This window comes from Cinclus cinclus, chromosome Z, assembly GCF_963662255.1.
Source record: "Cinclus cinclus chromosome Z, bCinCin1.1, whole genome shotgun sequence".
Lineage (NCBI taxonomy): Eukaryota > Metazoa > Chordata > Aves > Passeriformes > Cinclidae > Cinclus > Cinclus cinclus.
Window position 1 is genome coordinate 34,403,491 of NC_085084.1, and position 26,210 is coordinate 34,429,700.

Consider the following 26,210-nt stretch of genomic DNA (forward strand, 5'->3'; position numbering starts at 1 on the left):
AAGAGTATAAGAGACTGTATGGGATAACTGATATGTTCCTTGGTTTTCTGATAATAATATCTCACCAGGAACTAATCTAAGTTCACGTAGGTATCCCAAATTTTATAAGCCTGCAGCACAAAACCATAGAGAAACGAGTCCATGTAGTCTCACTCAATTCTCCCATGGCTGATTCTTACCAACTCACACATGACTGTGCTGGTAAAATTGCTTACCAATACACACACGACAGCTTGGGAAAGATGATTCTCCAGTTTTTCATTGTAAGAGATGCATCACTTACTCTGAAAACAATTACAGAAGACAAACTACTGTACTAATTGTTCCATGAATAGATCACTGATGTATTTTGGCAGACAATACTGGATTAGTCTGAGTTTTTTTTAATTCAATCTTAGTGTTGTCTTGCTATTAATTTCCCTAGTCTAATGCATTTATTAAGATGATGAATAATCCTAGAAATAAACCTCTGTACTACAGCGTTAGAATATAATACACGAATCACCTTCTTAGAGCTGGGAAAAAAAAAATAAAAAGGAAGAATAAAATGTTCCTTAAATTTAGCTTAACTGATCTTTGCTTATTGTCTCCATCAGCTGCAGTTACAGACCATGTTATTTAGGTGAGCAATATAAACACATTGTGATTTTGCGAGCACTTCTGATCTTATAGTTCCCCAGCTTTGGCTGATAGCTTTGTTTTGAAGACCTGAAACTAGATAGACCATCATTCAATTAGACAAACAAACAAAAAAAAGTGGTTTAAGACTATTGTTCACCCTTATTAACCGCCTCCTTGACCTAATAAAAACATTTTCTGATGGTTTTTCCTCCAGCATTTTAGCTGCTTCCTTTGCTCATTCTGCCCATTTTTTCAATATCTTGCTGCTGCTTAACCTGGAAAAAAACAGAATTCCCTATATAAGAATTACCTGTAAAGCTTATGTTTGAAAACCACTTCCAGTTGCATTTATTTATAATGATTTTGGAAGATCTAGAAATCATTACTTTTTACTGTTATTGAACTTCATAATCTTGCAGAGGAATCTAGCAGTATTTTTGACATTAGGCAACTACACTCCCAACTGTTTTAGATGAATTGCTGCAAAAAGATGTGGTTTGAAATGGGTTTACGCATATATGCAGGAGAAGGATTAATCCAAGGGTATTAACTTCTGCTCACTTGCAGAGGTATTTTGTATGCATATGTAACATATTGTACCTTGACCCATTCATACCATTCTATCTCTAGCAAAAAGCTGTGCTGGCAGATTCAGAGAAGTTATGCCCTTTTAGCTGTGCTTCACATTAAACAAAAAACACCAATTTCCCAGATTATTTGGAGCAGAGAGTGCCATTCTTATTTGAAAAAGAGTCTTACAGAACTTGATTCCTGGAAAGACTGACCTAGAACAGTGACTACACAGAGCAGAATAAATAAAATAGGTATTTATTGAAAGGATGCACCTTGGGTGGTGCAAGAGCCTGGCCAGAGCTACACCCAAGTCAAATCCAAGATGCATTCCAGTCACAAGAATTACATTTCTGTAAATTTTGGTTTATCTACATATTGTCAAAAAACAGCCCAGGCCTTGAAGTCTCAGACTCCTGGCTTGTCCCTTTTCTCTGACTGTTTACGGTTTTTTGGGTACAGGGTGTCCTTGATTCTCTAGCTGGGAAGGGATTGTTTTGTCTCACTACCCTGTGAAGAGATGTTACTGACACTTAACATGTTTCAGAGTTACATAGCAAGCAGCAGAGAATCTGAAAAATATAAAAGCTAAAACCCAAGGCTTCATTTCAAGGCCTTTACCTCGTCAAGTCTCTATTCAAAATATCTGTTATTAATAGGTATTTGAAAAAATGTCTAACAATAGTAAATAACTAACAACAGATAAACATCTAATAGTAACTAAATATTTAACAATTGATAAGTATCTAATAACAGTAAATATCTAACAGTAGATCTAAACCAAGGCATCAAAGAAGGTAATTTGAAATTAATTATTTATAACTCAGATTGCATAGGATTGTTCCTGAATTCCTATTAATGTCTTTTTAACATTGTAAATTGCTGTCTCTACAACTCACATTTGCTGTTGGTAGATGCATATGTTACCAGGATAAGATAAAACTTCATTGTAATGACTCAAGGATTTTAAGTTGTCAAACACAATTAAATGTCCCTACAGATTTTTCTTTCTGGTCAACATTTGACATGGACCTGAACAGAGCTGACAATGTTGCCCATTCCTTTTAAGTAGACCATTTACTAAAAGACACCCCACTGATATTTCCAATTATTTCCAGTATTAGAAAAATTTATTTCTCCATAATTAAAAAGTACAGTCTAAATCCCATATATTTAAAAAAATCAAGCTTACTGCAGAAACTAGTTAGTACTATGAGGTGTTCCCCTAAGAATTACTTGTAATGACTCTGTAGGGCCAATTCTCTAGCTCACCAAAGCTGAATTTTGTATTCTTCTACTAAAAAGTGCCTTGCCTTCTATCAGAATATGAATTATATGCATTTCTCAATTTTTTCATTATGGCTCACATTCTCCAGGTTTGTGCTTTTAGTTCAACAATAAGGTTTTTTGGCCATGTTTATCTGTGCAGCTCTACTGCTCAACATAATAAGATCCTGAAGGAAGATCAAGATGCACTGCAGGGCCTGCAGAAGGGAGACACATTCATGGACACTGTTGCTTGATTTGATGCAGACCTCTGCTGATCAGCTGCATATCTTCTGATTCTGTCATTAACAACTATTTCTCACTAAAATTCACAAAGGCTTTCTTAAGAATGATCAACAGAATAATCTTTTAAGCTCCAAATAAAATAAAAAAAATAAAACAGAAAACAACACAGGACAAATTTTAAAATAGGGTAAACACAGGTTTTCCCACTTAAACATGACACAAATAGAGATGAAGAAAAAGACACACCTGTTTGCAAAAAAAGAATTTAAAAATTTCTGCTACATCATAAATGCATTAGCAATTTAAAAATATTTGATACAATGAAAAATCCCAGTAATCAATCTGGTTTATGTAAACAGGAATATAGCATGTAATGGAAATAACACATTTTTACAATTTCATCAGCTATTGAGACACATATTTTTAAAACTTGAAGTCCAATATCAAATTTTTGGTCATAGAATCCTTGGAGGAGAGATCCCCTTCTGAGGAGAGAAAGAATACAAGCCTAGAAGATAGAAACTTCAGAAATATTTAAAAACAGCCTTGCTTAGATAACTAGATGAAGGAAATGCAGGATTATAACTTCTAAGCAAGTATATATACAGTAGTTGTGTAAATAAAAAGGAATAGCAATCTGCATTCCACACTGAAGGAACAGGAAGTATCATTCCACATGATCCTAGTAATTTCTAGGTGAGTCCAGTTTATGCACATAGGTGAGCCACCAGTAACACAAGAATCTCTGCAACAAGCTCCCTTTTCCCTGAAGCCAGCTTTCTGAAAAGAGCCAGTATAAGAACCTGGACATTCTAAAGAACCCATCTTATAGTAAGAAAACCAAACATATCATGCAATCATCACACTGTTACTGTATAGAAATAGCCCCATAGGCCTTCTTTCAACACCAAAAATTATATTTTCTTCCCAAAATGCAATCTTCTCCAACAATATTTGAGTTCAAAAAGAAGAAAGAAGGGGGGTGGGGGGAAGGGGGGGTAACGGGAGGGATATTTTCTCATTTGACAGAATTTGAAGATGCTGTATTCACTGTTTGGCTTTTTTTGAGTGCAGTAGTTAATTTGCAAAATAATTACAAGGTTTAATAATAGCATTAGTGGCCAAAAGACATACATTCCAGTTAAACTGATGATAGAACTATATTACACATTTTAATGCAATTTAAAAATGAAAGATCTTCAATTCTAAAATGTCATACAGATCCCCAAAGCTCAGCAATATTTGTGTTTTAAAAAGGTAAACCCTCTTCCCCAGTCCACTCTGAAAGCTCTGCTCTTTAGTGACTTTCAAAACCCTATTCATAAATACTGATTAGGTACTATTTCACCATAGGGTACAGCATTACTAGCAGAGCTCCTTACCCAGGGCGAAAATGGAAATGTTAGTATAGTAAATCAGGCCAAATGCCCTGGTAATTCTATACATGAAAGATCTTCCTTAATAAACAGATGTTAACTTGGGACTCAGCCCATTTTATTTTTAGTATGCAAGTGTCAAACACCACAGACTGATTTAAAGTGGGAACCTGTGGGCAAGGAGTGCATAATGTGATTGCATTTAAATGTAAAAAAAGCTTAGAGGCACAGATTGGAGTGCAGCTGGCTGACAGAACTGCAAAGGTACAGGATCCAAGAGACAATTTATTCTGCTAAATAATGGGTAACATATGTTACCTACCACCTTCCCAAAATTGCCACGGATTAACCACTTTTACAGCTTGTTATGAAAGGCTTCTGTATACCTGCAGAGTTCTTTGGCTGCTTTTTGAACTAGTGACTCATAATACCTGGTTATGTATAAAATGCATTAAATGCACAAGACCTTTTGTTTCAATTGTAGAATCATTACAGAAGCAGAGCAGTAATTATGGACTTAACTAGCCAATGGCCATGCTTTATTCTACATATAATCATTAAATGCACAATTAATTGTTCTCTCCTTTTTGTTCTTAAATGAAGTATTTAATAAAAAACCCGCAAATCCCCCAAAACAACACAAACCCAGATATCACCCATGATATTTGGGAGCAGTTACACTAACAAAGCAAATTTCCTGCCTCCAGGATAGCTTTGCCTCAGGCAAACACTTCAGCTTCCCTCTGTTCCTTGAAATAGGAAGAATTCTTGAATATTTGGCCATGCTGGAGCCTATAGTGTCCTTACAGGTCACTAGGGGGAGGATAAAATCACCTGGCAGCAAGTGGCTTTATACCCAGAGATGTGAAGGTAGCAATTAATTACCTACCATCTTTCTTTCCTTTCTGACGAGTTTCTTTCAAACAATGCCACACCACTGCTGCTAAACAGGAGTGTTGCATTGGCCAGAGCTGCACTCCCGTTGCCACTACGGTCCCATGCCTGGAGCGAGTTCCACCCCAGGAACAGGAGCCCTTAGATGTGGCTTGAGCTATGGCTCCATGGCCTTTTGGATGACAGACTGTGTTCAAAGGAGGCAAGGAGGAGGGGGAGGACTTTTGCATAGGATAAAAATGATTTATTACTCTGGGGAGTCCAGGGGGCAAAAGACAAAAATGGTGAAGGTGCAACAACTTAAATATGGGGGAGGTTCAAGGGGAAGGTAGAACTTACTGGGAAATTGGAGAAATCCTGAGGAGGGATAAAGGGTAGGGCTTACAAAGGCACTGTCCAGTGAGAGAGGTAGGGGGGAAAACTGGGTCACATGGACTAATGAGACCTCCAGTTTTAGGGGATTTCCAAAGAGAAATGACAAGCAGGGGGCCGACACAAAGCAGGAGTGATAGGTAGCTTAGGATAGATTGACAGGGTGGGTGGGAGGGTATAATTTTGGACAAAACCATTAGCTTGGGCAATAACAGAACACGCCATTAACAAGAAACACATTGCAATACAGGAGTTCCAAAATTGTTTCAAAAATTATCATTGAAATCTTCAAGAAGCACAATATGAAGCTGAAAAATTGATTGCTATTTCACTTGCAGATTCATGCCACATGGTATCATTTACCCTGCCTAAGTTCAGCAAGATACCTTAATATTAGCAGTGGGAAAATACTCTAAGTCTTCAGTGTGACTGAGTGCATGTTTCCATTCTTGGACTTCATAAAAGTTGCCTACCTCATTTGTAAGCATTTTGTCTCATGCAGTAGGATCGGGAAAACAATCTAGTTTTGATTGCCCTGAAAAAAATTTCTCCTTCAGCCAAAACTGTCTCCAATTTAAGGGGAGAAGTTATTCAGCCTGTATTTCATTATGTTCAAGTTCCCAGGCTCTACTTTAGGTTTTACACAATTTCTTGGCAGAAATCAACACTTTGTTACATTAAAGAATGCGCTAAATAAAAAACCCTCGTTTTCTAGTGAAAATTGAAATCCATGTGTGATCCCAAATGAGACTCTCTGGATCATAGAGTACTGCAAAGCCTTGCTTCACAGGATGCCACTTCAGTAATAACAGAGCTATGGATGTCCCTGAAGTTAAGCACGAGAACGTTGGTGCCAGACCTATGACCAACACACCTGACATCGAAAACAGCACAAAGGAAAAACATTGTTCCAAAGCTTGAGCTGTGTTCTTAGCTTGGCAAAGAGATTGCTTTTGCAGCCTGTGGTGATTACAACACTAGCAAGCATTTCATTACAACTCTCCAGAGAAATGGAGCAGAAAAGCAGCCTTCAAGAGAATTGAGAAATCAAACTAATGTGGCAAAAGCTCACTAAACGTTACCAATTATGACAGATCATTCTATTTCTTCCAGGTATTTCATAGCATGGAGTTGTTGAGAAAATCAAATACATTGCATTTAACTGCTCAGGGAATTTTAGAATTTCCATTACAGAGCGCAGGAATTTCTAGAGAGTGGTAAACAGAGAATGTCATCTATGGAAAAGTCTTTTTCTCCTATGCATTCTCTACAGTCCTGACATGAGTCTCAGATTATCAGGATAAACTTTGTTCTCTTTCTAAAAGACACAAAAGCTTAAATGACTTTTCAGCTCTAAATATGAGCTTTATTTTGTGTGCCACCATGAGAAATTCCATGATATCGTGACAGAACCAGTCATATAGCTCATTGACTGGAAGAAGACAACTGCAATTGCTCAAATTATCTCAGTTCAATTATGTTATTTTTATTCATGGTTCAAAATAGGCTGTGATGATGCAGAAAGAAAAAGTTCTCCTTCTTGCTTAACGTTCTTCTCACCAGTGCTCCTATCACAGTATATAACTACAACACTTTAATTTATACCAGCTCTATTTTCAAGGAGATTTTTCTCCTCTCCTGCTACATATAATATGCATACTGTATAAATCATATAATTCAGGAAAGAAGATGGGGAGAGGATGGGAAAAATAGTTACTATCAGGAAAAAACTGGAGTTCTTTGACAGAGTTTACCAGTGTCATGCTTAAAATATTTGGTTTAGCACTGTTGTCAGCACCTTGCTGGTTTTGCACCAACTTGGGAAATCCCAGTTTAAAGATGAGTTTATTAAAACCATATTTTATTATTACAGAATAGACAAATACCATGGCAAAATAATAGTCTAAGCACAAAAGTTACTTTATATAACTATAATGTACTGACTGTCGCTTCACAAATTTGTAATGACATTTAATTACTGTCTTCTTTCTGCTTAGGGAGGAGCACAGATTAATTAGTGACTTAGGCACCACCCAGAGCTGCGTTTTTATTTCTCCTGATTTCTAGTGTCAACACTAGATAAGAGAGGTAGAAATTACTTTCAAGATTGTAGTCGTGTTCCCTGATGTTGTGATTGACAAATGCTCAATCATATGTATAAAAGGGTGTCACATTCTACTGCAAAGAAGGTAATATGACAGAACTTAATCATGGCAATGTAGCAGTCTAGGGAAGTTATGAAAGTTAGCCAAGCCTCTTAGAACAGAGACTTAGAATTTTACAACACTTAGAAAGCAAAAAGAAATCCTTATTTTTCATAACACTGACATACAACTTGTCTCATTTTAGCACAAGATTATTTTGCTTAATGTTATTTGCATTGTAGCATAATGATCTTCTACATTTTTTTTTTTAAATATAATTTATTCCCAGATTTCACAGTAAAGGATTCTTTCCTAGATGCTTGACACCACTGCAAATTTCACAGGGCAGACAGCAACAGTCTTGGCATTGCTTTTACTGGCTTTTAGGTAAATTAACTGTGTAATGAGACCTTGGTTACCCTTAACCAAAACTTTGCTGGACAGGTTCATTTACAATGCTCAAACAGAATGACCTTCCAATCTGGTTCAGAGGCCCCTAGATTGCTATAAATGTGACCTGACATTTCCTTATGGGTGAAAAATTAGATTATAGCAAAGAATACAACAACATAATTCTATTTCATGGTCTAAGTGAAAGTGGTGGTCGAACACATTAAGATGTAAAATTCTTTGTAAAATTAAATTATTTTATAATACGATGCATACTCCTTGTTTTATCTGTCACATAATATAATTATTTCATACAGTATAGCAGCTGCACTCATTGGTGCTGCTGACAAAACAAAAATAGTATCATAGCCAAGAAGGGGGTCAAGAACTTTGGAGGGCAGTTATTCTGACTTCTAAAGTTTCACCTTTATAATAAAAACACTTGCAAATTTTGTTGGTTTTTATAATGGTATTTGGCTGTTAAGAAGATTTTTCACCTATAATATTAATCAAGATCTGCCAATTTTTACAAGCCTTTTAACGGTATTGATATATTATATTACTACATTTTATCGTGCTTTCTTCAGATTGTCAGCTGTCTTACCTCAGTCTTTAATACCTTACAATTTTTGCCCACAACCAGCTAGAGGTCCCAAAGAGACTAGGTGCAATTGCTTAAAAATCTAAACATTTCATAAATAAATCTCGTTCTGTAGTTAAAATACCTAAATGTCATTAATAAAGTCAGTGAATCTGTAGGATCAAAATCAGAAGTAGTTGCACAAACATATTTAAAATGCTTTGATTTATTTTAGTGTAACTCTTAGGATTCTTTTCATATTAGAACTTTTAGGTAGTTTCTTCAACTACTCAGTTCTCCTGGAAAGTTATACTACATACTTGATCAGACCATATACTTGAAATGCATGCTGAGATCATAGCAATTAATTCACCAAAATTTATTTTTAATGGAAATTTTCAATTTCAACTTTCTGTTAATCAAGAGGAAATTATATTGATTTCCAGAAAGTCATATGTTATGCTGGCAATTCAGTATGAAAGCAGAGAAAAGCCTGACAACTGTGTTCTACTTAAGGGCTGTGCTCTGTAGGTCTCTTAGTAAAGTAACGCACACAGAAAAACAACAAAAACAAGAACCATAAGTCCTGTAAATGTTGTGAAATAAGGCACCTAAGCAGGCTATTTTTATCAGCCCAGGAATGCTTATTAATTAAGGCACTACTCACACAGAGTAGTAATACAATAAACAAAGTTTCTCTCTTGTAAAACCTGGAATATTTTGAATTTAAAATTATTTATTTATTTCACGGAGGTTCTCCACTTTGTAATTGTGGCCCAGATATTGCCTTTCTTTATACTTTTTTAATTAAATGGGCAAATAGTTTCAGACTCTGAAAAAAAAAATAATTCTGACCAATGTTTGTTTAATCTCAGTTAGGCACATAAAATTCTGTGTTCTAATCTAAACTGGTACATCTTTATTTGGTCAACACTTCTGCCAAGACCTTGTGTTCTATCTAAAATGTTACATCTGTATTTGATCAGCACTTCTGCCAAGACCTTGTAGTAACTCTGTAAACATTATCTATCTTTGTGCAATTAATTTAAAAAAACCCATTTTTTTTCCAGTTTCATGCCTTTCTAACCTACTGCCAAATTGTATTTTTTCCATCAGTCTTTGGATCTGCCAAATCAATAATTTTCTTAAGATTATACTTAATAAATTGTCCAAGGCAGCAGATTTTCTTAATGGGGGTTCAGTTTTAAAATCCATTAAAAGATGCTCCTGTCTGTATCATGATCACACAAAACTTCTCTCAATTCCCACTCCATACTGCTGTGGCATGAGACTGAATCTTCCTGCATGGCACCAAACACTGAGTTGCAAAAGCTCTGCTTTTTATGGGGGCTGCTCAGCAAACTTGCCACAACATACCAGAGATTCCCAAGGCCAGATGTGAAATATACTGTTACTAGCAAAACACCAAAGGACCATTTGAAAAATGGGAAATTATATTGTTTATCACCATGACTCAGAATCTTAGACATTTCAGATTAGGTCCTTAGTCTATCTAGACAAGTTAATACTGGTGTAAGTTAGTACCTCACCCAGGTACATAAAACATGCTTGTGAGGTCACACAGCACTAAACATTTTTCTCTTCTCTTATTCTAGTTGTAAAACACTGCCTGTATGTCATGCTGCTCAGAAAGATGAAGACAGCACCAAATATTTCAGATCCTTCACTTCTTGCTCCACAACCTCCCCCACCTCTCAAAAAACCCAAACCCTGACACATAGAACTAGTGCTGAACTGCCTAGGAGCAGAGGGACATTGTTATTTCATGGTCAGTAAGCTCTGCATTTCAACAAACTTCATTCACAAAGCTGTCTGATATCTTGAGTTCGGACTTCAAATTCCTTCTGTTGCTACCAGAACTTGTTTTCTGCCTAATATTAGCCTGATATGAATGTAGCATAAGTATGATTTTGGGAAGAGATTTTGGAATATTATTAAGTACATAAAAATAATTCAGGTGCTTAAATGAAGTTTTTATAAGTAAATCTGCATCATTTGTCCCTAAAATAACAACATCTAGCCATCTGTGCAATTAGAAGGTTTCTTAGCGACTTCATCTTACCCCAAAGAGGAGATTTTTTGTTTCCAAGGAAAATCAGGTCAAATACATAAAAAGCTAAAAGAAAATCAAGGAATACAACATTCTCAGTGCCTCTAGAACTTAAAACTCAAAACAAACAAGCAAACAACACCCAAGTCTTCTAAACAGAAAGAAACGACCCAGGAACTACTTCTGTCATAACTGTATCATATTCCAGTATGTGGTTCCCACAGAGATTTGGCCAAATGGAAAAGAAAGGGGAAAATATCGTTGATCTACATTTCAATATTTAAAAATCAATAGGATAATTCAATTGGTTATAACATATCTAAATTGCATTTTAAGGATAACCTGAATTTATTGAAAGCAACTTAATTAAAACTGGGCTTTTTTTATAGTGAATAGAAATGCAAGGAGTGGATGTCCGGGAACAAATTATCACATTGCCCTATCTCCATTTCAGCTCTATATTCAAAGACAGCACAAAGCCAGAACATTAATAAGGCACTAGAACATTTAAGGAGTGCTGGTAGAATATGGGGTACTTGGATTGGTGTTTTTTTTTTCTTTATTTTCCTTTCCATCCAATTATCAGGAAACATAGAGGTTTTGCAATTAGACTAGTCACCTGCTTCATACATACTTGTATTTGGTTTCTTTATAACACAAGATAACCTACTTTGGTTAGGGTAATTGCTACTGAAATTAGAAAAAAAAATATTTCATCAAAGCAGGTTCATCTTCAGCATTTATATATAAATATTCAGTTTTTGGAAAGACATACACAAGTCCTTATTGTTGTGTTTTAACATAACTTGGTTTTTAGTTAATAGGAAAATCCCTCAGTTATGGAAGTGATTCTCTGTGAGGGTTGCTAACAGACACATAATGAAAACAACACTGAGATCAGTAAAGAAGGAGTCAAATCCCAGATGGGAGGGGAATGAGGAGATGCCTTAGTCTTGGGCTGAAATTCTCTTGTAAGGCTATGGTGAAGATACAATCGATACATTAGGCTCTTTTTAATTTTTATTCCCTGTAACTCATGGATTGCATTGGGGGGATGTAGCATTCTAACCACATCTATGAGCAGAGGCACCTGTGTTGAAGCAAGCAGATGTTGCAGTATCTGTGATTCAATGAGAAACTTGAACAGAGAAATAAGAGTGCCCCAGGTAGAGAAGAAGAAAACCTCTGCTCCCAGAGATAAAAGAAGAGAACTTTTGTTTCTCTACCAGTATAGTTCATCCTTAAAACTGCACCCCAATAGGCTGGGATGACCCATCGTGGTAGTTGGTAGTTTGGAACACTACCAAAATGTGGGAGGGACTTCACAATCACAGGTTTCTGAGTGTCTGCTCTTCATGAAAATTAAAACCATGAGAGAACAGCTTCTCGTTGAAAAGTCACCATGGCATGGCAGGAGAGACTCCTCTCCCAAAGTGAACTAAAGAAAGGTTATTTTTGGAGTTGTAAATTGATTGAAAATATCAAATTTTGTCTATTTACCTTGTCAGTGTGAAAAGAAAGAGGAGTGCGAGGAGGAGAAGTGTTTTGAAGGCTTATTCTGATTTCTTAATTTTTTTCTTTTAGTTCTGTTAATAAGGTTTTCTTTATACCCTTAAAATTTTTGAGCCTGCTTTGCTTTCCTCCTAATCCTTCTCTCGCAGCAAAACATGAGTAAATTATTCTAGTGGGTGCGCTGACGTTTGGCCAGCGCTAGACCCACTACACTTATAATGATTGTTGCTCCTGTTGGAAAAGCAACTGAACTTCTGAATAAAACCATTAAGAACTGCACTTTTAAAAATTAAATCCACCATTGATTTTAGTTCATTGTCTAAGGAAAAACCCAGAATCATGTACACACTTTTGTTGTGATTTAATTGCTGTTATGCTACTGCTGCTCTAAGTGACAACAATTTGCAGAAGTAACCCAGGGAACTAATCATTGCCACCACTCATCCAGTACCAGAAGGGAACAAGTGGCCCTCAAAGTCCTCGAGGAGCCCAAATGTTACTGTCAGAGTCATGATGCCAAAGTTATGCTAAACAAGTGCCAGATAAGAGTGGAAAGGCAGCAATCACCCTTGTGGATTAAAAGGTGCATAGAACCATCACTGCAGAGCATGGGACAGGCTGTAATGAAACAATTCATGCTGAGCAAATATAGGGGTTTTTTTTCACAGCCCCAGCAAAAAGAGAATAAGGAGATTGTGGCATTTCCGTGTGTAAATTTTTCTCATCTGCATGTGGAAGTGTTTGCAATGTGACTGTGCTCTCTGATACTGGCTGAAATTCTTCAAGGTTTCAGTTTTTTGGCAGAAGCTCATTTGGGGTGATGGAACACAGTGCATGTAGATTTTTTGCTTAAGCTTCTATTTTTAAAAATCTTCTTTAAACCTTGCTGTTGAAATTATTAAATGAAGCTATCCAACCTCCCACAACTCCCCACTTCAAAGTTATAAGGTATTAAACTTCAAAGGTTTTTATGTATGTCTGCAGTCAATCTAAATAATGACATTGTACACATTTTTCCATTCTGATTGAAATTAGCACATTTTTTTTTTAAATAGGTTCAGTATTAAAGCTGTGGGCCAGCTCCATATTTTAGTGTAGGCTGTCATTTTTAAGGGCTAAATAGTCATTAGCACAGTGATAGAATAATAATTAAATTAGATTGCCTTCTTACATTATAGCAGAAAAGCAAAAGCCACAGCATCATTTTACTTCATCATCTCTTTACCTTAGCAAAAGTAAATTTCAACTCATTTTAATGGTTTTCTTTTTAATTTGGGTCAACAGACTCATGGATTTAAAACAAAGCCAGAGCACAGTTAACTAACATTTGCTAATTGAATAAAATGTTACTAAAAAATAATCCCTGGTGAATAACCAATACAATTCTGCAGAATTTGGGGCTTGTAACACTCATAGTATATAAATAGGAATTCTTGCTAGAAATGTGAAATTCTAATTTAATAAGTAAAGTGGCTAGCTTAAAATTTTTAATTCATTTGATTAAAATAATTTTGTAAAGGGGAAGTTTTACAATGAGTGAGTCTGTCCTACAAACACATCTTGATGATCTGTAAAAAGCACATAATTTAGATTATACAAGTTAGTTGAACTCTAATGACAAGAGATAGAATTAATAAAAGAGGTCTTTTTGTAAGGTAATAAATATAAATACCAGAATTAAAAGAATTCTATACGTTAATAAGGATAGAAAAAGTAAAAAAAACATAGTAAGATTTTTGAAGTTGCTGATTCAGACAAGTGCACAAATTTTAAAAATTCTATTGGGAAAGAAAAAATCAAAAGTCAAAGGTATTGTAGTTATTTTATATGAACTAGTGTGTATGCAATCAGAAATCTACAAAATTCATCATAGGTTTTAGTCACCTCCTTTCAAAACTCTTCCAAAATATTGACTGAAATCACCACTAAAATTTTAAAAATGCTAAGGAGTATAATAAACATTTATAAAGTATTAAATGCAGACCAAATTTTAATCCACTGGAAAATAATTTATTCTAAAATGCGACACTGATAAAAACTTCTTTATATCATGTTTTGTGTTAGGAAAATATTTTGTCGAGTCTCAGACATTCATTCTTTAGCTCTGATTTGGTGCCAAGGTGAGGTACAAATGCTAAGGACAAAAGCATATTTTACCTCCTTAGACTAATACTCACCTGAGTCTCCTTGCCAACAGGTACATCTGTATTTATAGCTACACTAGCTCTTCTTCTTTTCACTACAACAGTTCCATGGAAAGTTACTGCTGCTGTGACAAGCTTCCTCCTGTTGTGAGTTCTGATCTGCTGGCAAGGGTTAAAGCACCACAGCTTCAAATTCGCTCATCAGAAATTAACACCAAGTTGCTGAATTATTGCTCATAGGTAGCACTAGTGCCCTATTGTGGCTTAGTTCAGGTTTCCTGACAGGAAGAGCTGAACTAAAACTTTACTGCAAAGCAGGGGAAGAATGCCTTGTAAGTATTCTGATAAATTCCCATGACACCATAGATACTTGGTGGATGCTTCTTCTGACATATTCTTATGAAAAGTAAAATATCTTTACATGACTGAAACTACATGCATGTGACTGCATGGCAGTGGCAAGCATTTCAAGGATGACAAGAAGGGTGTGAAGTCAAGCTGAACTACTCTAATAGATTTCCAAAAGTAAACTAAAGAGTCAAAAATGCCAGAGGTACAGATCCTCCCCTTATCCTCCCCTAATTATTTTTTTATAATCTGCTATGTGGCAATAGTAAGAGGAAAAGAATTTACTTCTTTTAAACTGAGCAACATACATAATAAGGAGAAGCAATATTAAGGGAAGAAAAGATAGTGTTTTACCTGACACTCTGACTGAGTGTGAGGAAAATAACTGTTTGGAGACAAAACCTTCTCCAAAACTGGGTACTGTTAAAACTAGGAAGCACTGACTGCACTTACATAAGCACTCATGTGAATTTGACCTGAAGAAGTTCACACCCACCTCCACTTGAAGCCTGAATTCACTTCCACCGAGAAGCCCAGTGCTTGCCCAATTCTGATACACCTCTGCTCTCGAGCAGCCTTTTGCTCCTGCTCACCACCCTGCCTTTCTGTTCAACAGCTATCTCTGGCTGTATTGTAAGCTACAAAATAGCAGCAGCATTCAAGTAGTTTTTCTTCCTGGTGTTTTGGATCATTAATACAAGTCTCTGTGGACAAACTGTTTAGAACAAGTGCTTCGGCAACATATTTACAAGATGCTTACAATTTTTTTCAGCTAAAAATGTTTCCTCTGCTCTCTTTCCTGCCTCAAAGGAACTATCAGTCAGACAAGAGCTCGTCTTTTGCATACAAATTATTAACAAGATGTAGTGGCATTAGGCAGACCATTTGCCAAGTAATCAAATAACCTACCTCAGAAAACATGGGGAAAAATAAAGTGAGAGTTTCCAGATGGTACAAATTTTTACTTTAGCCATTAAAATTAAAAGGCAAATTAGGAAAATGTGTGCATGCAAAATTAGTATATTAATTTAAATTATTAGACAGATATAATTTACCCAGGATACATTGAAAATATCATCTTTTGCTTCAACCAAGGCAAGTGTCACTAGCACTAAAACCACTTTCTCAAAAGAGGTGTTTTGTATGAGTCTCCTCTAGCAAAGACAGGCAGTCTGACTGAACAACACAAACTTGTGAGCAAATTTTCTCTCTTTCTGAAATTCAACCACTTTAACAACTTTCAAATCAGACACTGTTAGTCTCAGACACCAAAATAATTAGCTACCTAGGAAATCCAGATAAAGGAAAGAAATAATTTAGGATTATGTTAATATTGTTTGCTGTAGTTGTCTTTACCTCTGACTCTATTGTGAAACTGAGAAATGAGTTTGTTGCATTACAAAAAGACTGCAACAGACCCTGGCAGGGTGTACTTTCCCAAGTGCTTAGCTGTATTCTTACCCTAATGGGTGATTCTAAAACATTAAAAATTGCATTAAGTCTCTGTGTGATTGGTGAATTTGTTTTCAGAGGGATATAACTTCCATACAGCACAGCTGAATGGAAATAGCGTGTACACGGTGTCCAGGAACTGTCCTGTGGTCACTGCAAAGCAAACCCGTGGGTATGAAGGTTCCCCAGAAAAGAGGAACTGTATGTGCTACATGGATGAGCAGATAAGGCAAGCAGGATGTCCTAAGGCTTAGTCTGAGACCCTTGAAGGCAACATGACCAAGAAAATTCCCAGGTGTCTTGAGATCCCTGAGCTTCCTGCAGGCCCTGAAGAGGCAAATGTAAATACAGACAACTCTTGTGTGATACTGAGGGACTTGCCTTTTCCCTGCTGAACAAAGGCAGTCCCCTTATCTCCATAAAATATTCTGTATGTTTCATTTTCTGATCTCTAAATCTGCCATCACTGTAGCCCCTGATACTAGGCATGGAAAATGGAAAACCTTTCAGTTCTTTCTTTGTTTTTTAGTGTTTAAAACTGCACGGTAAAGGAAACACGTTTTCAAAGTCCCCTGTTCCACTTCTTGCATCTGCAAATGCTGCAGGAAAAGTGTTTATTGTGAAATTCCTCTCAAAAGGCGCAACCTGGTTTAGTGACAGGGACCTCTTAGTGGATTTTCTGTGCTCACAGACCGGAAAACATAACTACTCTGTCAGTATCCGTACTAGGGATAACTTTTAAAAGTCGTGGTCATGCAAATTTAAATGTCCCTTGGATTTAGTTTAAGTCAATAACACCAGAATGTCTAGTGCATTCATTTTTACAAATTACTGCTTGTTCGTGTTATGCATTGAGAAGCAGCATACACAGTGGATATGATTACTGAGCCAGAATCTAGAAATCTGAGTACTATCCTAGCTCTGCCATGATTTACTATATGATTCTTGAACTATCCCTTCATCTTCCTAAACTTCTGTTTCCTTCCTTTTTTTTATTATTGCTGTAATTATTTAGAATGCAGTATCTCACATGGCAAACACACTCTCTCATGCCCTCAGCAGGAGATATGACCTGAAGTGCAACATTTAATTCCTATTGTTTAAACTGTACAGATGCAGATGTAAACAGGAAAAATTCACATATATATTTCTTTTTTTACCAAAAGCAAGTGCAGCATTTCTTGCTTATTCCAGTATTTTCTTGTTTATTCCAGTAAATCTGTAAATTATTGCTGAATGTAGTCAAGAATACAAGGAGAAATGCTTTTTATTTGCATATTATGCAAATCAGCTCTTTCATTTGAAGCCATCTGTTTTCATATTCCAGATGTGATTCACCACAACAGGTCACAGATAACTCTCCTTCATCCCACAAACAAAAAAGCAGATTACAAGTGTTTTAGTTTGGATATGGGATGCTTTTTACACACTGCTTATACTGCAAACTGTTCTAGAAAATCCTTCCTCAGGCAATTTACTCATGACATATTCTTGCTAATGGAAACTTAATTTTTATTTTTAAAAAATTAGAAATGCTCCAAGCTAAAAATAAAAACATGCTCTTTCACCATGCAGGCAAAAATTATTCTATTCTTGACTTCCAAAATAGTGATGGCATCTGGAAAACCCCTTTGAGAAAACTGCACCAGTCTAACTTCAAAAGAGAGGAACTGAGGTGTAGTATAGATACTCAACACCTGTCCTCTCTGCTCACAGCAGCTGAGACACCAGAACCAACTGGAAGATAAATCAATTTGCACTGACCTTCCCTTTGGACAGCTCAGCTGTACCTGCAGTGCTACTCAGGCACAGCAGTGTAGATACAATCTTGTTTAGAACACTTTAATATCTCCACTGAATGTTGCATTTATGCTTTAAATAAAAATTTGTGCCAATTGAAGAAGTTATTTAGATTTTTTTTTTCTGCTATAGAAAACTGACCTGCTTCACTGACATGTTAAGAAAGGGGTTATTGTCTTCATGTGGACACTTTATACCACTACAAGAGTGCCTGTACAGGAAGGATAATAAACTACACAAATATAAATCAGTTTTAAATGGCTATAAATACCCTTATTTCCCAAGTTGTGGGAACTCTTTTGTTTTCAAAAAAATAATTTCCTATTGGCTTAAAACTGAAACAGAAAGACCAGATTTATTGATCCTAACTAACTGGGAAAAAACCCCATATACCACCCAAAATATAAAAAATCCCCTCAGAACCCCCAAAAGTAAAAGAAAAAAAATACAACTCTGTATTATTTCCTAACATTTTAAACTAAAAAATCACTGTCAGGATTTGCATTAGTTCTACTCAAAGTATCATTTTTATAAGAATAACAATAAACTGTTGTAAAATTTCTCCCATATAAAAAGGTGTACCTTCTAGGTGAAGAAATCAATTTTTCTTTTACCTTATGAGCTATTGCCACTATTTTCAGCTTTGTTAGAAGAATAAAAAAAAAAAAAACAAGCAAAACAAAACAAAACAAACAAAAAACCAAAACAAACAAACAAACAAAACCCCCAAACATAAAAGACTCGTCTCAAGTATTTCTCCAGAAAACATCACAGAAGAGGACAGTATGTGCAAGTTTATTTGCGCTCTCTATATTTTCTGGATAGGCTCATATTTGAATAATTTCAAGCAAGAATGTTTAAATTCGAGAACATATAATCCTAAACACAGACCACTGGTTTTACACTCTAAGTGTCCAGGTGAGTGCATTGCAAGCTCACATACACAGACATTTCTGTAAATCGCAGTTTAATCAGATTAAATCTTGCCACTGGATTTTGACAGCTGAACAGGGACACTGATCCTGATTCTGCTTACTACAGTAGTTTAGTCCTTCTTCAGCAACCCACCCAGGCTCTGCTCTGTCCCATGCCTTCACGACTGTCATGACCAAGGATTGCTGCAGAGTGCTGGGTTTTGGCGCAGCCTGATCATCAGGTGGTGACATTTATCTTGCCAGCTATACAAGGGTACACAAAAGCCTAAAGAAGCTGGGTGAACAGACACAGTCTTTAGCAATCCTCAGGCTCACCCTCTTTTTATTTCCCTGCTCCTCGCTGTGCCAGATCAGTAGCTGTGAGCTGGCAGTGGCCCCTGCACACCTGGTTCTCGTGGGGCTGGTCCCTGTTGTTCTCTCTCTGCCCTGCAGCCCTGCTGCACGCTTCATTAGCCGTGGTGGATAAGCTGCTCTGCTCATCAGGATTCCAAGTGGTGCTGACCCCTGCCCACCTTCATCCCGGGTGCAGCTGTTGCACACTTGAGGGGTTGGAGAGCAGCCTAGTGGAACACTGCCCCTGCCTTGCACCAGCTCTTCTCCCTTGCTCTTTTGTTCATATTGGCCTTGCCTAAAGCTTTGCTTAAGTGCTAATATTTGCATAATATGCTGCTTCTCCTGCAGGTTTGTTATGAAAATGCCACACCCCATCTCAAGAAAGGGAGTGACCGAGTCATTGGTCTCAAACCACTGATGCTGGTGTCTATCCTTCACAAAGGCATTTGTGTCATTAGCCTCACACAAGGTTGCAAAATGGAAAAATATCTACAGCCTTGTGATTCAGATGTTCTGCAGTTTAAAAACAAAGATCAGAAATGTCAAAACCTTGAGCTTACAGAAAAACAGACCACACTGTTACACCTTCATTCAGGATGACATTGACATTTCTGGAATGCCTCAAGCTGCTACCAGTCTGCAGATTTATAAAGCAAATCAGATTAGAAAGTCCTGTGTTTATGCAGAGCTGTTCATTTAACACTGCCAAAGAACAAAAATGTCAGATCTTTAGGTATGTATAAACTATATTTTCTTCAGCTTCCAGAAAAAAATATCACATGTCTGAAGATTTTGTCTTCCTTTCTCTCTTAAACTCCTGCATTTCAATCTATGCTTTTGAACAATGCAACCATAAACGTTCATATTTTTTATTATACATTTATTTTATCCCTTTCTTACATCTTCTCTTTTGGAGCGTGAACAGTATCCACCTGACAGAGAAAATATATATTAAGTCTGTAATCCTATCACCTAATCTGTGTTTATAGAGGTACATTACATCTCTCAACGCATAATGGAAGTGTCATGTTGTTGCTTCATTCTCAGAGAAGCTTCCTCCAGTTTCTCCAGAAGCAGTTCTGCAAGAGCAGATACTGGATTAAAAGTGGAGAAAAATATCTGCTCCATATAAATTAGTTGTAGATCTAGCAGCATCACTAGAACTGGTCTGATGCTGACAGGAATTCCAGATCATGTGTTTCCCTGGAAATCCTGGAACATTCAATGCTTTCATTAGAAACTTTCTAAAGAAAGTATATTATCTAATTCCAAGTTAATATGGAAAAGCACACAAAACATAAGCCGTTCATCAAAATCAAATATGTGAAAGAAACTCTTTCCTTTTGAGTCTTATTTCTGAAGGTTCTGAGTACTAGTGACGACACATGAGTATTGTATCACACAGATGAAGTCAGAAGTGGGACTTTCAGTACAGGTTTCTTCCATGTAGATAACTAAGAGGGGTCTCTTTTCTTGTATTCCTTGCCCATTATGGACTCACTGAGCAGCTGGAGCATCTCCTAGATGCAGCTGCACTCCCTCAGGCTTGGATAACCCTCATCTGGACATTGCTCTGAGTTACAGCCTATGTGCACAAGGGCAGATGGGCTAGGGGAGAGGGGAGCCAGCAGGTCCATGTGTGCCTGGGGCAAGAGCCTGGTGCAGCCCTGCTCTGGGCAGGCAGAGTCTCAGCAATGATGCCACTGGGGCTGGGGACAGCCCTGGGGGAATAGGCCCTGTGGCTTCAGCAGGGTTAGGACTGTGCCCCAATGAATAAGTAAACTCTTTCACTAAGGTTTAAAACAGGAAAATCCCCAGAGCTCTCATTTTCCCTTTACAAGTTTCAATGGAACCAAAACAAGAAAGTTGTTAAGAAGGTAAGGTGGAAAATAGAAAGCTTATGATACACATCTTCAACTCTTTAAGCCTTCTTTTTTGGAAAAAGTTTATTACACTGTGTTACAGCTAAATTAAATAGGGTGAATAGATCTCTTCTAAGGAAATAAACTAAATTCAACCTAGAAGAAACCAAACTTAATTGTATTGCATTTTATATAATCATGCAGAGGAAATTCCTCATTCTGACTCAGTACTTTACCTTTGGTAAGACTTGTACTTTATCAATTAGAATAATATTTATTTCAATTTAAACCAAAGAGGCATTGTGAGGAAAATAATAAGTCAAGTATTTCAGTGTTATCATGTTGACAGAAAACATCATTCAATAAGTGTCTACTTTCTGTATCCTTACTTGTCCAAGAATAATCAAAATCTCCATTGAAACAAATCCACGCTAAAAAATTTGCAAGATTAAAATAATATAAGTCCTTTCATGAAAATATTTCATGCAGTAATGATTTTGCCAGGGTTGGATCAGTTTACAAGCAGCTAAAGAAATTATGCCCACTGAGGTCAAGGGAAGCAGTCAGTACTCTGGACATATCCTGGGCTTCTGTGATTTATCCAGTGCATACAGAAGTGCAACATAAAAATAAATTTGTTTGTACCTCTATATATATTGACAATGATAAAGGTCAACACAAGTTCCGATGAAGAGCCAAAGGAGCCTTGTGTATATAACTGAGGATTTCTGGTAGGCAGAAAGAGCCTGCAAGGATCCTTTGCAGCAAAATATGCCAAAGGGGGGCTGTCTTTGCTCAGTCACAGCAATAACAAGGATGACCCTACCTTGACCTGCTGGTCCAGTGGGACAATACTGGTAGCTCAGGTCCAAGGTTTGGGATCCTGGCACAAGACAAAGTCAACCAGGATATAATCTACTGGAAGGTCCCTGCAATGGCTGGAGTCAGAGCAGAGTGTGTAGAAGAGATGGTGGAGGGTGTTGGGCTGGTTCAGCCCAGGGATCAGTAAGTGAAGCAGATGAGGACAGGGACAGAGATGGGGATGCTATTCTTGCACACAACCTCATGAGGGGGCTGTAGTGGGTACAGAGCAATAAGGGAGGCTCCAGAGGTTTTGTGGAATCTCCGTCCTCAGACATGTCCAAACCTCAATGGCATGAGATCCAAGGTCCTTGTCCATCTCCATGGCTCTATCCTGCCATGACTGCAAGAGGAAGATGGCTCCACAGTTGTGTGATTTCCTTCTATTTGACACACTGCCTTACATAATACCCAACCTCTGGTGATGAACTTCCTGCTTCAGTGACAGCAGGCATTGCACATGCAAGCCCTTGTCCTGCCAGGGGACTTCAACCACCCAGACATCTGTTGGCACAGGTTGCACAGAGAAGTTCTGGATGCCCCATGCCTGAAAGTGTTCAAGGTCAAATTGGACTTGGGCTCTGAAAAACATGGTGTAGTTGAAGGTGCCTATAGCAGAGGGGTTTGAAACATATAATTTTTAATGTCACTTCTAACCCAAAGCATTCCATGATTTCATGATTTTATGAAATCACACAAGGTTGGTAGAAGCCAGAAACCAAAGAGAACTGATACAGCTAGCTACTATTGTTAAGTATGTGGAACTATAAAACATAAATGCATTCTTTAAACTAAAACAGGTATTGTTTCTGCAACCAGTATTTTGGGGAAAAAAAACCAAAAACATTTACAGTCATTCAAACCCTTGCCAGTTTTATTTTAAAAACTCTTATAAATACCTCTCCTTCTTGAGAATATAGCCCATGAAAATTTCAATTCCACATAGAAAGTCTGAACTTGGAAATGATTTCTGCTGTTTTCTTAAACACATACTATTGACATTTTGGAGGGGGTAAATGACAGAAATATTTTTATGCTACAAACTTCATCTTACATACAATCAGAATATATTGTTTGTGGAATTTGAAATTTTCAGTCTGTCAAGAATTTATTGAGCAGGTTACTTTGTCCCAAAATATAAACTTCTCTTCTAATTGTAGATATTTTACGAATATTTTAAAATATACTCTTTGGGTCATAGGAAAAAAAAAAGAGACAAAATTGAAAAATATTCATTTTTTTTATGCTGGATGTGAGTATAATTCAGGCTCTACCACCACCTTTCTCACCAGTAATATGTATTTCCATGTCTGAATTTCTCTGACTTAAAGCTCAGCACTGTGAGGCACCCAGACTGATATGCTTATACCTGTTCCTGAGAAAAAGGCAGGTTTTCCTTCCCAACTTGCTCAGTCTAGTGCCATGATAAAGGGCAGCATTTGCTCTTTCACTTTGTCCATAGCCATAGCTATGTGCTTGCTCTCAGGCCATAGATGGGAATGGCAATGAAGTCTCACAATTTTCAGCTGAAGAGATTAAACAACAACAAGCAAGAATCAATATAAAATAAATACATCAATATATATTCCAGGTGAAAAGGGTAGCAAGGGGCCAGGGTGCCCCTACTGGCAGGCATTTCTGCTTTAAGAAAATAATTCATTTCAGGAGACAGTAGAGAGGTAATGATGGTCTTGTTGTTCAGACCACAAGTCAAACAAATAGTGTGAAGATTTCTGCGGCAGCTTTTTGGCCTGTTTTCTCCTCTTTATGCTGAATTCTCCTTCTTTGTTCCTTCACCCAGCCAGACTCTTCCCAATTCTGTTTTGGTGAAGGGCCATGCACACTGTGAAGCCTCAGAGCTACGTGGGTGCTTGGGTAGTGCTATGATCATGAGTCAGCACCACTATTTTTCAAGGATATTCATTCTGTTCTGCTACTGATTAAGTGACTCTTTGATAGAGGTCTGTTTGTGACAAAATTCAAATGTTTAAAGTTGTTATCAAACATATAATGCCCTGATTGACCTAATTTCTCTTTAAGTCAATGGCAGTTGACACAGGATATGAAAAAATGCATGTATTTATGTAATAGCATTTATTTCCATGTACATCTGTTAGTTCAAGCCAAATGTACCTTAACTGTTTGTGTTGTACCTGGACATATGCCCTCATGAAATAAATTATTTATGCACTATGCCATATGTCCAAAAGTTATTCTAAGATGTGGTGGATATGGACTTGCTTCTATTACATCTGAACAGCCCCATTTCCTCAGTATGTAGAGTAAAAAGACATAATGTACCTTCTTACCTGATCAAGCAAATATTGAAAAGAAATTTACTTTAATATTTTACTTAAAAGTATTATGAGCAAATACTCTTTTTTAGAGTTTTTTTTTACTTTTATTCCAAAATGAATGAAATAAGGACATCAATAAATGTAAATTAAACAATTTAATTAAGCATATGATCATTAAAGGTGACATCTATCCCTCACCATAAGAACCCAAACAACTGGGTAATGTGTATAGGATTAATTAGACACTTTTAATAGACTTCTATAAAGGGATATATAATACAACACTTAGATAAATACAATAAGGAAATACTACTATAAACATATTAGCCTAATGCTGTGACAGGGATTTTTGAATGTGCAAAGGTTGGAAAATTCTAAATTACACCTCCCACAGCAACTATATGTCAGCAACAATGCATATACAAAAATGTCAAGTCTAATGCTACATAGTGTACTGTATTAAAAATTGTCTTTGTGACTGAGTAGATTTTTTTAGAGCTGTTTTGGGATTCATTTGCAGAATGTCTCAGGGACACTGTTCCCTAATTCAGCAAAGTATTTAAGCAAACATCTAATACTGAGCATTAAGCCATTCTTTTAGACATCACCTTCAATCACAGCATTATAGCCAAAAAATAAAAATAATGTTTCACTGAAATAGAGCCATATAAAACCTATAAAATATGTTTTACATAGCCAAAGTCTCACTTTGATTTCCCAGTGGGAGAAGCTGTATAATGCTAAGCATGCTATATGTGTTGACATAATTTCTTCCAAAGGCTTTATTTAAGCCCTGCTGTATTTGCCTGTATTTGTTGCTAACCCACAGAGAAAACCTACATTCGAGCTGCAGCTCCAATAATATAAGGTCTGACCTATAAAGTAATCAGACTCTTCTGCCTCCAATGTGAAGTGCAAATAGTTTTAATCCACACAATATGGAGTGCAAGCCACAGCTTTCAAGCCACAGATTTATGAGAAATGCATAATTAGTGCAGGCAAGATGGCATGGATAATAGACAAACACATTTCAGTAGGTGCTGTGGTAGCCATAAATAGTTTTTGTTTACATTTTGTGAGATGATCCACCCAGCTACCCTTCAAGGACTTCAGAAACACCAAATCAGAGAGAGGCAAATGAAACCATAACTTGGATTCATCTTAATGGCTATCAGCAACTTCGGCTGCAGCATGAAGAAATTCTGGTGGGAGTGTGGTGTGACTAGAAGAGCTGTTTTGGGGAAAATATGCATGAAGAGAAAGTAAAATGTTAGTATGTAACTAAAACAGTCTTTATGTAAAGACTGGTCTGCAGACAGAGTTTGCACAAATTAGGTTCCTTGCCATGTTAGTGCAGAAATATCTGCATATGCTGAAGTCTGAGACATACAGACTGAGAGAAAAAAATTCCACAAAAAAATTAAGGTTTTACAGATCTAAGAATAGTCATGTATCTGTGATGTCTTATTTTTCCTTTATGCACATATCTCTAACACTGTTTGAAATAATTCTGAAAATATGTAATCATTTATCTAAAATTGTATTTTATCTTTCTCAGAGATAAAAAGAATAAGGTATGACTTAAGATATTTGCACACTGATGAGCACTCATTTTTAAAGGAAAATAGTGCTTTACTGAATATCTTTAACACTGCATCACTTTCACAAGACCTCATCTCCCTCATTTAGTCATTTTCAGTGACTCCCAAAAATATAAGCCAGAGTCTGAACAGTGGGGTAATAAAGGATGGGCCCAGTGTATAAGAAAACTCTGTGTCAGTCATATTTAGTGAGGTTTTCCCATGAGGTTTCCAGCAGTGCTGGCAGCACAGATAGTATAGGCAGACCTTGGTTTCCAGCTGCCTCCAGATCTGTTTGCTGCCCACTCCAGACTACTCACCTGCCTGCCCAAAATTCATTGCAGACCCATTCAGTTAAGGTGCTTTTAATCAAACTGTCCAAATACTCTTATTCCTATGAGACTGCTTCCATACATCTCAAATTATGCACTGGAGCAAACCTGAAAAATAAAACCTTGGCATGTAAAGGATTTTGACTGCCTTTGTGGCTGCTCTGTGGACTTTGTCTGCAGTATACACTGATGGTTCAAAGAGGAGATGTTGAAGTGATCAGAGG